The sequence below is a fragment of the Euprymna scolopes genome, chromosome 11 (assembly GCF_053919585.1).
Source record: "Euprymna scolopes isolate OS-2025 chromosome 11, ASM5391958v1, whole genome shotgun sequence".
Classification (NCBI taxonomy): Eukaryota; Metazoa; Mollusca; class Cephalopoda; order Sepiida; family Sepiolidae; genus Euprymna; species Euprymna scolopes.
Genome location: NC_136492.1, coordinates 4,740,616 through 4,759,554, shown reverse-complemented (window position 1 = coordinate 4,759,554; position 18,939 = coordinate 4,740,616). Strand labels below are relative to the sequence as shown.

The window sequence follows — 18,939 nt, the reverse complement described above, 5'->3', positions numbered from 1 at the left end:
TTTAGAAAGATTTAGAAAAATTTAGAGATAGAGAGTGATTTAAAGAGATTTAGAAATATTTAGAGAGATGTAGAAAGATTTAGAGAGATGTAGAAAGATTTAGAAAGATTTAGAAAGATTTAGAAAGATTTAGAAAAAATTAGAGATAGCGAGAGATTTAAAGAGATTTAGAAATATTTAGAGAGATGTAGAAAGATTTAGAGAGATTTAGAAAAATTTAGAGATAGAGAGTGATTTAAAGAGATTTAGAAAGATTTAGAGAGATGTAGAAAGATTTAGAAGGATTTAGAAAAAATTAGAGATAGCGAGAGATTTAAAGAGATTAAGAAATATTTAGAGATAGAGAGAGATTTAAAGAGATTTAGAAATATTTAAAGAGATGTAGAAAGATTTAGAGAGATTTAGAATAAATTAGAGATAGAGAGTGATTTAAAGAGATTTAGAAATATTTAGAGAGAGTTAGAAAGATTTAGAAAGATTTAGAAAAATTAGAGATAGAGAGTGATTTAAAGAGATTTAGAAATATTTAGAGAGATGTAGAAAGATTTAGAGAGATTTAGAAAAAATTAGAAAAATTTAGAGATAGAGAGTGATTTAAAGAGATTTATAAATATTTAAAGAGATGTAGAAAGATTTAGAGAGATTTAGAAAAAATTAGAAAAAATTAAGAGATAGAGAGTGATTTAAGAGATTTAGAAATATTTAGAGAGATGTAGAAAGATTTAGAGAGATTTAGAAAAAATTAGAGATAGAGAGTGATTTAAAGAGATTTAGAAATATTTAGAGAGATGTAGAAAGATTTAGAAAGATTTAGAAAAATTAGAGATAGAGAGTGATTTAAAGAGATTTAGAAATTATTTAGAGAGATGTAGAAAGATTTAGAGAGATGTAGAAAGATTTAGAAAGATTTAGAAAGATTTAGAAAGATTTAGAAAAAATTAGAGATAGCGAGAGATTTAAAGAGATTTAGAAATATTTAGAGAGATGTAGAAAGATTTAGAGAGATTTAGAAAAATTTAGAGATAGAGAGTGATGTAAAGAGATTTAGAAATATTTAGAGAGATGTAGAAAGATTTAGAGAGATTTAGAAAAAATAGAGATAGAGAGTGATTTAAAGAGATTTATAAATATTTAGAGAGATGTAGAAAGATTTAGAAAGATTTAGAAAAATTTAGAGATAGAGAGTGATTTAAAGAGATTTAGAAATATTTAGAGAGATGTAGAAAGATTTAGAGAGATTTAGAAAAAATTAGAGATAGCGAGAGATTTAAAGAGATTTAGAAATATTTAGAGAGATGTAGAAAGATTTAGAGAGATTTAGAAAAATTTAGAGATAGAGAGTGATTTAAAGAGATTTAGAAATATTTAGAGAGATGTAGAAAGATTTAGAATGATTTAGAAAAAATTAGAGATAGCGAGAGATTTAAAGAGATTTAGAAATATTTAGAGATAGAGAGAGATTTAAAGAGATTTAGAAATATTTAAAGAGATGTAGAAAGATTTAGAGAGATTTAGAAAAAATTAGAGATAGAGAGTGATTTAAAGAGATTTAGAAATATTTAGAGAGATGTAGAAAGATTTAGAAAGATTTAGAAAAATTAGAGATAGAGAGTGATTTAAAGAGATTTATAAATATTTAGAGAGATGTAGAAAGATTTAGAGAGATTTGGAAAAAAATTAGAAAAATTTAGAGATAGAGAGTGATTTAAAGAGATTTATAAATATTTAAAAAGATGTAGAAAGATTTAGAGAGATTTAGAAAAAATTAGAAAAATTTAGAGATAGAGAGTGATTTAAAGAGATTTATAAATATTTAGAGAGATGTAGAAAGATTTAGAAAGATTTAGAAAAAATTAGAGATAGAGAGAGATTTAAAGAGATTTAGAAAGATTTAGAGAGATGTAGAAAGATTTAGAGAGATTTAGAAACATTTAGAGATAGAGAGTGATTTAAAGAGATTTAGAAAGATTTAGAGAGATGTAGAAAGATTTAGAGAGATTTAGAAAAATTTAGAGATAGAGAGTGATTTAAAGAGATGTAGAAAGACTTAGAGAGATTTAGAAAAATTTAGAGATAGAGAAAGATTTAAAGAGATTTAGAAATATTTAGTTAGATGTAGAAAGATTTAGAAAGATTTAGAAAAAATTAGAGATAGAGAGAGATTTAAAGAGATTTAGGAATATTTAGAGAGATGTAGAAAGATTTAGAGAGATTTAGAAAAATTTAGAGATAGAGAAAGATTTAAAGAGATTTAGAAAGATTTAGAGAGATTTAGAAAAAATTAGAGATAGAGAGTGATTTAAAGAGATTTAGAAAGATTTAGAGAGATGTAAAAAGATTTAGAAAGATTTAGAAAAAATTAGAGATAGAGAAAGATTTAAAGAGATTTAGAAATATTTAGAGATAGAGAGAGATTTAAAGAGATTTAGAAATATTTAAAGAGATGTAGAAAGATTTAGAGAGATTTAGAAAAATTTAGAGATAGAGAGTGATTTAAAGAGATTTATAAATATTTAGAGAGATGTAGAAAGATTTAGAGAGATTTAGAAAAATTTAGAGATAGAGAGAGATTTAAAGAGATTTAGAAAGATTTAGAGAGATGTAGAAAGATTTAGAAAAAATTAGAGATAGAGAAAGATTTAAAGAGATTTAGAAATATTTAGAGATAGAGAGAGATTTAAAGAGATTTAGAAATATTTAAAGAGATGTAGAAAGATTTAGAGAGATTTAGAAAAATTTAGAGATAGAGAGTGATTTAAAGAGATTTATAAATATTTAGAGAGATGTAGAAAGATTTAGAGAGATTTAGAAAAATTTAGAGATAGAGAGTGATTTAAAGAGATTTAGAAAGATTTAGAGAGATGTAGAAAGATTTAGAGAGATTTAGAAAAATTTAGAGATAGAGAGAGATTTAAAGAGATTTAGAAATATTTAAAAAGATGTAGAAAGATTTAGAAAGATTTAGAAAAAATTAGAGATAGCGAGAGATTTAAAGAGATTTAGAAATATTTAGAGAGATGTAGAAAGATTTAGAGAGATTTAGAAAAATTTAGAGATAGAGAGTGATTTAAAGAGATTTAGAAATATTTAGAGAGATGTAGAAAGATTTAGAAAGATTTAGAAAAATTTAGAGATAGAGAGTGATTTAAAGAGATTTAGAAATATTTAGAGAGATGTAGAAAGATTTAGAGAGATTTAGAAAAAATTAGAGATAGAGAGTGATTTAAAGAGATTTAGAAATATTTAGAGAGATGTAGAAAGATTTAGAAAGATTTAGAAAAATTTAGAGATAGAGAGTGATTTAAAGAGATTTAGAAATATTTAGAGAGATGTAGAAAGATTTAGAGAGATGTAGAAAGATTTAGAAAGATTTAGAAAGATTTAGAAAGATTTAGAAAAAATTAGAGATAGCGAGAGATTTAAAGAGATTTAGAAATATTTAGAGAGATGTAGAAAGATTTAGAGAGATTTAGAAAAATTTAGAGATAGAGAGTGATGTAAAGAGATTTAGAAATATTTAGAGAGATGTAGAAAGATTTAGAGAGATTTAGAAAAATTTAGAGATAGAGAGTGATTTAAAGAGATTTATAAATATTTAGAGAGATGTAGAAAGATTTAGAGAGATTTAGAAAAATTTAGAGATAGAGAGTGATTTAAAGAGATTTAGAAATATTTAGAGAGATGTAGAAAGATTTAGAGAGATTTAGAAAAAATTGGAGATAGAGAGTGATTTAAAGAGATTTAGAAATATTTAGAGAGATCTAGAAAGATTTAGAAAGATTTAGAAAAATTTAGAGATAGAGAGTGATTTAAAGAGATTTAGAAATATTTAGAGAGATGTAGAAAGATTTAGAGAGATGTAGAAAGATTTAGAAAGATTTAGAAAGATTTAGAAAGATTTAGAAAAAATTAGAGATAGCGAGAGATTTAAAGAGATTTAGAAATATTTAGAGAGATGTAGAAAGATTTAGAGAGATTTAGAAAAATTTAGAGATAGAGAGTGATTTAAAGAGATTTAGAAAGATTTAGAGAGATGTAGAAAGATTTAGAAGGATTTAGAAAAAATTAGAGATAGCGAGAGATTTAAAGAGATTAAGAAATATTTAGAGATAGAGAGAGATTTAAAGAGATTTAGAAATATTTAAAGAGATGTAGAAAGATTTAGAGAGATTTAGAAAAAATTAGAGATAGAGAGTGATTTAAAGAGATTTAGAAATATTTAGAGAGAGTTAGAAAGATTTAGAAAGATTTAGAAAAATTAGAGATAGAGAGTGATTTAAAGAGATTTAGAAATATTTAGAGAGATGTAGAAAGATTTAGAGAGATTTAGAAAAAATTAGAAAAATTAAGAGATAGAGAGTGATTTAAAGAGATTTATAAATATTTAGAGAGATGTAGAAAGATTTAGAGAGATTTAGAAAAATTTAGAGATAGAGAGTGATTTAAAGAGATTTAGAAATATTTAGAGAGATGTAGAAAGATTTAGAATGATTTAGAAAAAATTAGAGATAGCGAGAGATTTAAAGAGATTTAGAAATATTTAGAGATAGAGAGAGATTTAAAGAGATTTAGAAATATTTAAAGAGATGTAGAAAGATTTAGAGAGATTTAGAAAAAATTAGAGATAGAGAGTGATTTAAAGAGATTTAGAAATATTTAGAGAGATGTAGAAAGATTTAGAAAGATTTAGAAAAATTAGAGATAGAGAGTGATTTAAAGAGATTTATAAATATTTAGAGAGATGTAGAAAGATTTAGAGAGATTTGGAAAAAAATTAGAAAAATTTAGAGATAGAGAGTGATTTAAAGAGATTTATAAATATTTAAAAAGATGTAGAAAGATTTAGAGAGATTTAGAAAAAATTAGAAAAATTTAGAGATAGAGAGTGATTTAAAGAGATTTATAAATATTTAGAGAGATGTAGAAAGATTTAGAAAGATTTAGAAAAAATTAGAGATAGAGAGAGATTTAAAGAGATTTAGAAAGATTTAGAGAGATGTAGAAAGATTTAGAGAGATTTAGAAAAATTTAGACATAGAGAAAGATTTAAAGAGATTTAGAAAGATTTAGAGAGATGTAGAAAGATTTAGAGAGATTTAGAAACATTTAGAGATAGAGAGTGATTTAAAGAGATTTAGAAAGATTTAGAGAGATGTAGAAAGATTTAGAGAGATTTAGAAAAATTTAGAGATAGAGAGTGATTTAAAGAGATGTAGAAAGACTTAGAGAGATTTAGAAAAATTTAGAGATAGAGAAAGATTTAAAGAGATTTAGAAATATTTAGTTAGATGTAGAAAGATTTAGAAAGATTTAGAAAAAATTAGAGATAGAGAGAGATTTAAAGAGATTTAGGAATATTTAGAGAGATGTAGAAAGATTTAGAGAGATTTAGAAAAATTTAGAGATAGAGAAAGATTTAAAGAGATTTAGAAAGATTTAGAGAGATTTAGAAAAAATTAGAGATAGAGAGTGATTTAAAGAGATTTAGAAAGATTTAGAGAGATGTAAAAAGATTTAGAAAGATTTAGAAAAAATTAGAGATAGAGAAAGATTTAAAGAGATTTAGAAATATTTAGAGATAGAGAGAGATTTAAAGAGATTTAGAAATATTTAAAGAGATGTAGAAAGATTTAGAGAGATTTAGAAAAATTTAGAGATAGAGAGTGATTTAAAGAGATTTATAAATATTTAGAGAGATGTAGAAAGATTTAGAGAGATTTAGAAAAATTTAGAGATAGAGAGAGATTTAAAGAGATTTAGAAAGATTTAGAGAGATGTAGAAAGATTTAGAAAAAATTAGAGATAGAGAAAGATTTAAAGAGATTTAGAAATATTTAGAGATAGAGAGAGATTTAAAGAGATTTAGAAATATTTAAAGAGATGTAGAAAGATTTAGAGAGATTTAGAAAAATTTAGAGATAGAGAGTGATTTAAAGAGATTTATAAATATTTAGAGAGATGTAGAAAGATTTAGAGAGATTTAGAAAAATTTAGAGATAGAGAGTGATTTAAAGAGATTTAGAAAGATTTAGAGAGATGTAGAAAGATTTAGAGAGATTTAGAAAAATTTAGAGATAGAGAGAGATTTAAAGAGATTTAGAAATATTTAAAAAGATGTAGAAAGATTTAGAAAGATTTAGAAAAAATTAGAGATAGCGAGAGATTTAAAGAGATTTAGAAATATTTAGAGAGATGTAGAAAGATTTAGAGAGATTTAGAAAAATTTAGAGATAGAGAGTGATTTAAAGAGATTTAGAAATATTTAGAGAGATGTAGAAAGATTTAGAAAGATTTAGAAAAATTTAGAGATAGAGAGTGATTTAAAGAGATTTAGAAATATTTAGAGAGATGTAGAAAGATTTAGAGAGATTTAGAAAAAATTAGAGATAGAGAGTGATTTAAAGAGATTTAGAAATATTTAGAGAGATGTAGAAAGATTTAGAAAGATTTAGAAAAATTTAGAGATAGAGAGTGATTTAAAGAGATTTAGAAATATTTAGAGAGATGTAGAAAGATTTAGAGAGATGTAGAAAGATTTAGAAAGATTTAGAAAGATTTAGAAAGATTTAGAAAAAATTAGAGATAGCGAGAGATTTAAAGAGATTTAGAAATATTTAGAGAGATGTAGAAAGATTTAGAGAGATTTAGAAAAATTTAGAGATAGAGAGTGATGTAAAGAGATTTAGAAATATTTAGAGAGATGTAGAAAGATTTAGAGAGATTTAGAAAAATTTAGAGATAGAGAGTGATTTAAAGAGATTTATAAATATTTAGAGAGATGTAGAAAGATTTAGAGAGATTTAGAAAAATTTAGAGATAGAGAGTGATTTAAAGAGATTTAGAAATATTTAGAGAGATGTAGAAAGATTTAGAGAGATTTAGAAAAAATTGGAGATAGAGAGTGATTTAAAGAGATTTAGAAATATTTAGAGAGATCTAGAAAGATTTAGAAAGATTTAGAAAAATTTAGAGATAGAGAGTGATTTAAAGAGATTTAGAAATATTTAGAGAGATGTAGAAAGATTTAGAGAGATGTAGAAAGATTTAGAAAGATTTAGAAAGATTTAGAAAGATTTAGAAAAAATTAGAGATAGCGAGAGATTTAAAGAGATTTAGAAATATTTAGAGAGATGTAGAAAGATTTAGAGAGATTTAGAAAAATTTAGAGATAGAGAGTGATTTAAAGAGATTTAGAAAGATTTAGAGAGATGTAGAAAGATTTAGAAGGATTTAGAAAAAATTAGAGATAGCGAGAGATTTAAAGAGATTAAGAAATATTTAGAGATAGAGAGAGATTTAAAGAGATTTAGAAATATTTAAAGAGATGTAGAAAGATTTAGAGAGATTTAGAAAAAATTAGAGATAGAGAGTGATTTAAAGAGATTTAGAAATATTTAGAGAGAGTTAGAAAGATTTAGAAAGATTTAGAAAAATTAGAGATAGAGAGTGATTTAAAGAGATTTAGAAATATTTAGAGAGATGTAGAAAGATTTAGAGAGATTTAGAAAAAATTAGAAAAATTTAGAGATAGAGAGTGATTTAAAGAGATTTATAAATATTTAAAGAGATGTAGAAAGATTTAGAGAGATTTAGAAAAAATTAGAAAAATTAAGAGATAGAGAGTGATTTAAAGAGATTTATAAATATTTAGAGAGATGTAGAAAGATTTAGAAAGATTTAGAAAAAATTAGAGATAGAGAGAGATTTAAAGAGATTTAGAAAGATTTAGAGAGATGTAGAAAGATTTAGAGAGATTTAGAAAAATTTAGAGATAGAGAAAGATTTAAAGAGATTTAGAAAGATTTAGAGAGATGTAGAAAGATTTAGAGAGATTTAGAAAAATTTAGAGATAGAGAGTGATTTAAAGAGTTTTAGAAAGATTTAGAGAGATGTAGAAAGATTTAGAGAGATTTAGAAAAATTTAGAGATAGAGAGAGATTTAAAGAGATTTAGAAAGACTTAGAGAGATGTAGAAAGATTTAGAGAAATTTAGAAAAATTTAGAGATAGAGAGTGATTTAAAGAGATTTAGAAATATTTAGTTAGATGTAGAAAGATTTAGAAAGATTTAGAAAAAATTAGAGATAGAGAGAGATTTAAAGAGTTAGAAAGATTTAGAGAGATGTAGAAAGATTTAGAGAGATTTAGAAAAATTTAGAGATAGAGAAAGATTTAAAGAGATTTAGAAAGATTTAGAGAGATTTAGAAAAATTTAGACATGTAGAGAAGTTCAGACAGATTTAGAGAGAAGTTTGAGATTTAAAGAGATTTAGAGGAAGATATTTAGAGAGAGAGATTTAGACAGATTTAGACAGATTTAAGAGAGATTTAAGATTTAGAGAGAAATATTTAGAGAGACGTTTAGAGAAATTTAAAGATTTAGAGATATATATTTTAATTTAGAGGGAGAGTAGGTGTGTGTGTGTGTGTGTGTGTGTGTGTGTGTGTGTGTGTGTGTGTGTGTGTGTGTGTGTGTGTGTGTGTGTGTGTGTGTGTGCTAATGTTTCTTTTGTTGACTCCAAAGAGAACGATAAAATCTCTTTGTGGATTTGATCTGAACCCATTTTCCAGGATCGACTGTGTCTAAGAGTGACGCACTTGATCGGAAATCATTTCTTCTTCTTCTTCTTCTTCTTCTTCTTCTTCTTCTTCTTCTTCTTCTTCTTCTTCTTCGTGATGATGATGATTAAACAAGGAATCACCATGGCAGCCTCTTTAGCTGCGAACATTCAGTCACTATGTGTATCGAATCAATCAAAGACTGCTTGCAACCACACGCCGCAGTGTAATCAATAACCTATTGTTATCGAAATCAGTTGCCTTCAGAACTGTTATTCCAGCAAAGGCCATGATAGCTTTTGCAAAAAAAAAGCTGCTGTATCTACTGTTAAATATCTAAGCTATTTGTAGCGATGAATCGTTCTGACAAAAGCGACAAATTAAAAAAAAAACTAAATAATTATCAAATGTATCAAAAGGTCATTTGAATAAAAACTGATGAACCTGACATCTTGTTGAATACCAAGGCCATGTGTACCGAGAAATCGTTTTGACAAAAGCGTGCACCTCGTCAAAAGCAAGAACAATACAATAATTATCAAATGTACCAAATAATCATTTTTTTTTTTATTGCATTTTCACTCCAAACAAGGAACAGTGCCACTTTGACGTAAGAAGCTACTATCTGGGACATAATTTACATGGATACTATGTAGGGAGTTGAGCAGCGAGATGTCTGTTTACATTACACTTAAACTTCTGCTTGCCAAACTAGTCAGGGAAGCAGGAAGCTGGAAAGTCATAGGGAAGAAACTATTAAAGTAGAAGGCTTCTACTGTGTAGGGGTGGGATTTTGCTTCTTGTCGGGTCCGTTGGGGGTATTTACACTGAGAGGGTACAAGAGCTTGTAGTCCGTCATTGCACTTACCATTAAAATACTTGTAAAATTATGAACTTGATACCATGCGGTGAAGGTGTGGGATTTTGCTGCTTGATAGGTTTGTCGGGGCTATGTACATAAGTGCTATGGGTTCATCAGAGCCCATTCCATTAAAATACTTGTAAAACAGGCAGACGAATGCAAAAATAAAATTTTGAATAAAAATTATGAACTTGATACCATGTTAAATACCGTGTGCACCGAGAAATTATTTTGACAAAAGCGTGCACCTGGCAAAAAATGCAAAAATAAAACAATTATGAAATGTTTCTGAATTTTTTGAGATGAGGATTGGTTATTCGTATTATTTGGATTCATTTTATGACTGTTCTATCTTGAGTGTCATTTTCACAACTTTTTCGACCGATGCAACCTCTGACCTTCTCCAGGTATGTCCTGTCGAACTTAGGAATTTGGGCGGAATTTTAAATGGAACCCATTATTTACTTCGGGGGGGGGGGTAGCATGTTTTTGTTCCATCAGCCATGACTGGATAAGTAATTTACAATTGTATTTTTCGGTCGCCCACACTGAGAATTGAACCTGCAACGTTCAGGAGAATATTACTTTTATAATTGATTTTTTCAAGTACTCTAACCTCTGCGCCAAGGGTCTTAAACCTATTTTATTTCTAGTTGTAAATATTACTATGTATTATTACTATATATATATATACTAGCATTTCAGCCCGGCGTTGCCTGGGTGTTTGGAAATGTATGTTGAGCAAAAAAAAAGGTCAATTTTTTTAACTTTGACCCCTATTATGACCCCTTAAGATTTATTGTTTTGGGCTCAAATCAAGTTATTCAGTTAGATCCATGTTCAAGGAACCTATATCTAAAATTTCAATTGTTTAGACCCCAAATTGTCGGAGGGATTTGGTAGAGTTCTCAAAGGTCAAATCATTGAACTTTGAACCCTTAACAGCCAAATTTTTAGCTGACAACCGATTACAAAGATTTTCCCACATCTCAGTACCCTGTATATCAAATTTGGAGTCTGTAGACCGAAAATTGGCAGAGTTATTGCGTAGGGAAATGTACACACACACACACACATACACACACACACACACACACACACACACTCACACACACGTTCACTTTCTTTACTTATTACTGTTTATATCATCTATTATTTATAATTAAAGGTTCCCATATCGTGTTAAATTCTATACTAGGTCTACTTAGTAATTGGTTATTCCCCAGCATTTGTGCTGCTTCTTTGAGTCGTCTTACTCTTCATTGTTCTTCTTTACTTCTGTCCCATAATGGTAGATGGTTTCCCTTTCTTAGTCACATGCAAGCGACGTTATAAGTCACTCAGTCGGTCGGTCCGTCCGTCAGTCGGTCTGTCCGTAACACTTTTGTACTTGGCCTTTTTGCCAAGATCAAAGTGTAGTATCTGTTCTGGTAGATACTGCAAGCAAAGACCATATGTGGGGGAAACCCCCATATAAGACCTTGGTCAATGTAGAGGCAACCCTTCATACCAATTGTCACTATCCAGCTCCCCTACTCCCCGGGGAGTTAGTCCCCATTTCCCGTTCACTCCTCACATTAAAAGTCGGCCTTGTGCCTAATTTGCTCAGTGGGGGAGCAAATAAATGCCCTTTTCTTGGCCTTTTAGCCAAGATCAAAGTGTAGTATCTGTTCTTACATGCTGTACTTATTGTGATATAAAGTGGGGGATCACTTTTCTGTATTAATTTAATGTAAAATGATCACCCACTTTACAACTAGTCAATCTCCAAGCAATTCAATTCATTCTTCAAGTTGTTTTTGAAGGATTCCAGTTATTTTTTAAGCATTCAAGTCATTCTTAAGGTCATTCAATTCATCCTTAAGTTCATTAAAGTCATTCTAAGTCATTTACTTTTTATTTATTTAAGTCATTTCAGCCCATTTTTCGGTCATTTTAGTTTATCTTCAAGAATTTCATGTCAATCCTACATTCACGCATTCATTCATTACATGAGAGCACGCGACTAATGGCTATCGGTCTTGTTCTCTGCAGATATGGTCAGCTATACCCGACCTTTTCAATGTATCATGACTTTTCTCTGTTCTTCTAAACCATTCTTTTAGTGGACGACATGTCTCACCTTGTATAGTTTTCCACGTTTAGATGGGACCTCATATAAAAGTTTTTAGTCATGATTTTTTCTGTAGGGAGTTTGACTCGCAGAGTTGAATCGCTTCTGAATACTGTCCTGATGTCAAATTGATTGCATATTCTTTGAAGTTTTTCTGACAAGCCATTTACGTATGGTATACAATTTTGTTGAGTTTCTGACTGGCGTCCTTTGGAGTCTGGTCTAGTTATAAGGTACTTGATAAAATTTACTTCTAAGTGACACTCTTCTGGAGGTTGAAGGTTCAATTCTTAGTGTGAGCGATACTCATCATACACGCCTGAATTACTTAAGATGGAACGTGGATTCAATAAAGGGTTCCTTCTCAAATTCCATATGAATTCATAAATTCCACAGAAAGATTTTCTAGTTCGACAAGATACACCGAGATTCTTTGGACTATTATTCTCATCCTGAGTGTTATTTTCACAACACTTCAGCCAATGTAACCTCCGACCTTCTTCAGGTGTATCTTGTCGAACTCGGGAATCTTTCTGTCAAACTCGAGAATCTGCACACAATTTCAAATGGAATCCTTTGTTTGATTGGCTCTCTTCTGGTGCTTGAAGGTTCAATCCTCAGTGTGGGCAAGGCAATGAATATAAGTACATCCGGGTCTTTCCTCCTGCAATATTGTGATTCGCTGGTTAAGCCATAAATATTGGTTCATAGAGATATTTGGAGAGATGTTGAAAGATACACAGGTTTTACACAAAAAAACACCACCTCCACTATGACACCTGTTTCGTACCGCGACATATCAGATTTATTATTCAAACTGAAGCAAGACTACTCAGCTAATTCAAACAATATATATATATATATATATATATATATATATATATATATATATATATATTACTTTCATGGGATTATATCAACAGGCAATACTCAAAGTACAATACTTGGTCATGGCTGACGAAATGAAAACATGCTACCCCTGTTGATGAAATAGATGATTCCATTTGAAATTCTTTGCATATTCTCAAGTTTGACAGAAAGATTCCCGAGTTCAACAAGATAGAACTAAAAAAAAAAAAGTCAGAGGTTACATTAACCGAAACGTGAAAATAACATTCAAAATAAAAACGGTGGTCCAAACAATCCAAATAACACAAATTTTTTCAAAAAAGTTCTTCATCCAATATCTTCGTTATCTGTAAATCTCGAAAAGTAACCTGCCCATCTATACATTAGGTTGCAGCAAAATCGATACTTGAAAAAAAGTTTTAAAAAATACCATAGGATGCTGAGGAATGTGGTGATGCTCTGGATGCACCTCGGAAATCTTTGTAGAATTTTGAACGAACACATTTATTCAAACCATGGAGTAGTGTGCTCTTGTTCCGTTTGCTACGATTGAAATATGAAATAATTCGCAATTGTATTGTTTGTATCATCCGACTGGAGAAGAGTTTCCTATAGATATGAATTGTATCTAGTACTTTATCCGTTACACCATGGATCCTTACGGACAATTCTAGCATGGATTTTGGGGAGCTTTAAACCGAGTCCAACAAATTGACAAAATACACTTGAAAGAGATTGAAGGTTACATCGGCCAAAACGTTGTGGAAATGACACTCAAGAAATTAAGCAGTGCCGCAATAAGTTTCCAGAGTTTTTTTAGTACAGGTATTTAAAATTGTTGTACACTCTTGAAAATTCAGTATGTTATTGCTATACATCTTATGAGATGACTGACCAATTTTCATGATTTCACATTCAAATGAACAGCTACACCAGGAATTGGAATACATCCTACTAAAGCCTGATTGACACAACTGGTGAATTTCAAAAACAAAATCTGGACATGAGGATACATTAGAAAAAACGATATGCAATAAAATTGTTTTAAACTGTGAAAAAAAAAAATGCCACAGAAACGTATGGAAGGCTTAAGACTGATTTTGGACCATCTAGCATGAACCGAGCATCACTTTCTGAGTGGCATAAGAGATTCAAGGAAGGCAGGGAATTTGTGAGGGATGATGAGGTGCGGGGTGAGTAAGGATATCAGAACACCAAAGTTGATTGGCCAAATAAAGAATTTCATGGATAAGGACCGTCGTGTGTCTATAGAGACAATAAGTGCACAGTTTGATGTCAGTGTGGGAACTGTACATACAATTATTCACAAGGAACTGAAGATGCGGAAGATTTGTGCAAATGCACCAGTCCACAACTCCATCCTTGTCACAAACTGTTTAACCAAAGATGGGCAGAGGAGAGTTCCTCACCCTCCCTATAGTTCAGACCTTGCTCCCTGTGACTTTTGGTTATTCTCTAAATTCAAGGAAAACCTTAGAGGCTGTTGTTATGAGAAGATTGAGGAGATGAAAGAGCCTGCGACGACAGTCATCCACATGTTCACACGAGAGGACTTCCATAGAACCTTCCAGAAGATGTTGGAACTGTAAAACAAGTGCATTGCAGCCAGAGGAGATTACTTTGAAGTGGACTAGAGTTTCATGCGTGTACTAACAAATAAATAAGAGTTTCATGCGTATACTAACAAATAAATAAAAGTGCCCATGCAAGAAAGGTTGGACACTCATTGAAGTCGCATCAAGTCTCATCGAAAAAATCCTAAACATAAGATTAAAAACAACATTCAATTAAAAACGATTTAGCGATTTGGTTCTTTAACAATTTGGTTCTTTAACAATTTGGTTCTTTAACAATTTGGTTCTTTAACAATTTGGTTCTTTAACAATTTGGTTCCTTAACAATTTGGTTCTTTAATAATTTGGTTCCTTAACAATTTGGTTCTTTAACAAGTTGGTTCCTTAACAATTTGGTTCTTTAACAATTTGGTTCTTTAACAATTTGGTTCTTTAACAATTTGGTTCCTTAACAATTTGGTTCTTTAATAATTTGGTTCTTTAACAATTTGGTTCCTTAACAATTTGGTTCTTTAACAATTTGGTTCCTTAACAATTTGGTTCTTTAACAATTTGGTTCTTTAACAATTTGGTTCTTTAACAATTTGGTTCCTTAACAATTTGGTTCTTTAATAATTTGGTTCTTTAACAATTTGGTTCCTTAACAATTTGGTTCTTTAACAATTTGGTTCCTTAACAATTTGGTTCTTTAACAATTTGGTTCCTTAACAATTTGGTTCTTTAACAATTTGGTTCTTTAACAATTTGGTTCTTTAACAATTTGGTTCCTTAACAATTTGGTTCTTTAACAATTTTGTTCCTTAACAATTTGGTTCTTTAACAATTTGGTTCCTTAACAATTTGGTTCTTTAACAATTTGGTTCCTTAACAATTTGGTTCTTTAACAATTTGGTTCCTTAACAATTTGGTTCTTTAACAATTTGGTTCCTTAACAATTTGGTTCTTTAACAATTTGGTTCTTTAACAATTTGGTTCTTTAACAATTTGGTTCCTTAACAATTTGGTTCTTTAACAATTTGGTTCCTTAACAATTTGGTTCTTTAACAATTTGGTTCCTTAACAATTTGGTTCTTTAACAATTTGGTTCCTTAACAATTTGGTTCTTTAACAATTTGGTTCTTTAACAATTTGGTTCTTTAACAATTTGGTTCCTTAACAATTTGGTTCTTTAACAATTTGGTTCCTTAACAATTTGGTTCTTTAACAATTTGGTTCTTTAACAATTTGGTTCCTTAACAATTTGGTTCTTTAACAATTTTGTTTCTTAACAATTTGGTTCTTTAACAATTTTGTTTCTTAACAATTTGGTTCTTTAATAATTTGGTTCTTTAACAATTTGGTTCCTTAACAATTTGGTTCTTTAACAATTTGGTTCTTTAACAATTTGGTTCCTTAACAATTTGGTTCTTTAACAATTTGGTTCCTTAACAATTTGGTTCTTTAACAATTTGGTTCTTTAACAATTTGGTTCCTTAACAATTTGGTTCTTTAACAATTTGGTTCCTTAACAATTTGGTTCTTTAACAATTTGGTTTCTTAACAATTTGGTTCTTTAATAATTTGGTTCTTTAACAATTTGGTTCCTTAACAATTTGGTTCTTTAACAATTTGGTTCTTTAACAATTTGGTTCCTTAACAATTTGGTTCTTTAACAATTTGGTTCCTTAACAATTTGGTTCTTTAACAATTTTGTTCCTTAACAATTTGGTTCTTTAATAATTTGGTTCTTTAACAATTTGGTTCTTCAACAATTTGGATCTTTAACAATTTGGTTCCTTAACAATTTGGTTCCTTAACAATTTGGTTCTTTAATAATTTGGTTCCTTATCAATTTGGTTCTTTAACAATCTGGTTCTTTAACAATTTGGTTTCTTAACAATTTGGTTCTTTAACAACTTGGTTTTTTAACAATTTGGTTCCTTAACAATTTGGTTCCTTAACAATTTGGTTCCTTAACAAATTGGTTCTTTACCAATTTGGTTCCTTAACAATTTGGTTCTTACCAACAATTTGGTTCCTTAACAATTTGGTTCCTTAACAATTTGGTTCCTTAACAACTTGGTTCTTTAACAATTTTATTCCTTAACAATTTGATTCCTTAACAATTTGGTTCTTTAACAATTTGGTTCCTTAACAATTTGGTTCTTTAACAATTTGGTTCTTTAACAATTTGGTTCCTTAACAATTTGGTTCTTTAACAATTTGGTTCCTTAACAATTTGGTTCTTTCACAATTTGGTTCCTTAACAATTTGGTTCTTTAATAATTTGGTTCTTTAACAATTTGGTTCCTTAACAATTTGGTTCTTTAACAATTTGGTTCTTTAACAATTTGGTTCCTTAACAATTTGGTTCTTTAACAATTTGGTTCCTTAACAATTTGGTTCTTTAACAATTTTGTTCCTTAACAATTTGGTTCTTTAATAATTTGGTTCTTTAACAATTTGGTTCTTCAACAATTTGGATCTTTAACAATTTGGTTCCTTAACAATTTGGTTCCTTAACAATTTGGTTCTTTAATAATTTGGTTCCTTATCAATTTGGTTCTTTAACAATCTGGTTCTTTAACAATTTGGTTTCTTAACAATTTGGTTCTTTAACAACTTGGTTTTTTAACAATTTGGTTCCTTAACAATTTGGTTCCTTAACAATTTGGTTCCTTAACAAATTGGTTCTTTACCAATTTGGTTCCTTAACAATTTGGTTCTTACCAACAATTTGGTTCCTTAACAATTTGGTTCCTTAACAATTTGGTTCCTTAACAACTTGGTTCTTTAACAATTTTATTCCTTAACAATTTGATTCCTTAACAATTTGGTTCTTTAACAATTTGGTTCCTTAACAATTTAGTTCCTTAATAATTTGGTTCTTTAACAATTTGGTTCCTTAACAGTTTGGTCCCTTAACAATTTGATTCTTTAACAATCTGGTTCTTTCACAATTTGGTTCCTTAACAATTTGGTTCTTTAACAATTTGGTTCCTTAACAATTTGGTTCCTAAACAATTTGATTCTTTAACAGTTTGGTTCCTTAACAATTTTATTCCTTAACAATATGATTCTTCAACAATTTTATTCCTTAACAATTTGGTTCCTTAACAATTTGATTCTTTAACAATTTGGTTCCACAACAATTTTGTTCTTTAACAATTTGATTCCTTAACAATTTGATTCCTTAACAATATGAATCTTCAACAATTTTGTTCCTTAACCATTTGGTTCTTTTACAATTTGGTTCCTTAACAATTTGATTCCTTAACAATTTGGTTCATTAACAATATGGTTCTTTTACAATTTGGTTTCATAACAATTTGGTTCCTTAACAATTTGATTCCTTAACAATTTGGTTCTTTAACAATTTGGTTCTTTAACAATTTGGTTCTTTAACAATTTGGTTCCTTAACAGTTTGGTCCCTTAACAATTTGGTTCTTTAACAATTTGGTTCTTTAACAATTTGGTTCCTTAACAATTTGGTTCTTTAACAATTTGATTCCTTTACAATTTGGTTCCTTAACAATTTGATTCTTTAACAATTTGGTCCCACAACAATTTGATTCCTTAACAATTTGATTCCTTAACAATTTGGTTCCTTAACAATTTGGTTCTTTAACAATTTGGTTCCTTAACAATTTTGTTCCTTAAAAATTTGATTCCTTAACAATTTGATTCCTTAACAATTTGGTTCCTTAACAATTTGGTTCCTTAACAATTTGATTCCTTAACAATTTGATTCCTTAACAATTTGGTTCCTTAACAATTTGGTTCCACAACAATTTTGTTCTTTAACAATTTGATTCCTTAACAATTTGATTCTTTAACAATTTGGTTCCTTAACAATTTGGTTCCTTAACAATTTGGTTCTTTCACAATTTGGTTCCTTACCAATTTGGTTCTTTAACAATTTTGTTCCTTAACAATTTGATTCCTTAACAATTTGGTTCCTTAACAATTTTGTTGTTTAACAATTTGGTTCTTTAACAATTTGGTTCTTTAACAATTTTGTTCCTTAAAATTTGATTCCTTAACAATTTGGTTCCTTAACAATTTGGTTCCTTAACAATTTGGTTCCTTAACAATTTGTTTTTTTAACAATTTGGTTCTTTAACAACTTGGTTCCTAAACAACTTGGTTCTTTAACAATTTGGTTCTTTAACAATTTGGTTCTTAAACAATTTGGTTCTTTAACAATTTGGTTCCTTAAAAATTTGGTTCTTTAACAAATTGGTACCGTAAAAATTTCGTTCTTTAACAATCTGGTTCGTTAACAATTTGGTTTCTTAACAATTTTGTTCCTTAACAATTTGGTTCTATAACAATTTGGTTCTTTAACAATTTGGTTCCTTAACACTTTGGTTCTTTAACAACTTTGTTCCTTAACAATTGGGTTCTTTAACAATTTGGTTCCTTAACAATTTGGTTCCTTAACAATTTGGTTCTTTAACAATTTGGTTCCTTAACAATTTGGTTCCTTAACAATTTTGTTGTTTAACAATTTTGTTCCTTAACCATTTGGTTCTTTAACAATTTTGTCCCTTAAAAATTTGGTTCCTTAACAATTTGGTTCCTTAACAATTTAGGCCCTTAAAAATTAGGTTCTTTAACAATTTGGTTCTTTAACAATTTGGTGCCTTAACAATTTGCTTCCTTAACAATTTGGTTCCTTAACAATTTGGTGCCTAAACAATTTGATTCTTTAACAATTTTATTCCTTAACAATTTGGTTCTTTAACAATTTGGTTCCTTAACAATTTGGTTCCTTAACAATTTGATTCCTTAACAATTTGGTTCCTTTACAATTTGGTTCTTTAAACATTTGGTTCCTTAACAATTTAGTTCCTTAACAATTTGGGTCTTTAACAATTTGATTCCTTAACAATTTGGTTCCTTAACAATTTACTTCCTTAACAAGTTGGTTCAAAAATTTAATGAGTAAACAATAGCGTAATAATGACATTTCACGGTTC

General features: G+C 28.8%; 1 protein-coding gene and 1 pseudogene across 2 annotated transcripts in view; one reads left to right on the top strand and one right to left on the bottom strand.

The window, feature by feature from the left end:
- Positions 1 to 18,939, bottom strand: part of LOC145287750 (monocarboxylate transporter 12-like) — a 474,029-nt gene that overhangs the window by 440,013 nt on the left and 15,077 nt on the right. The gene's annotated exons all lie outside the window — the stretch shown is intronic.
- Positions 11,048 to 11,170, top strand: LOC145288393 (U2 spliceosomal RNA; annotated as a pseudogene).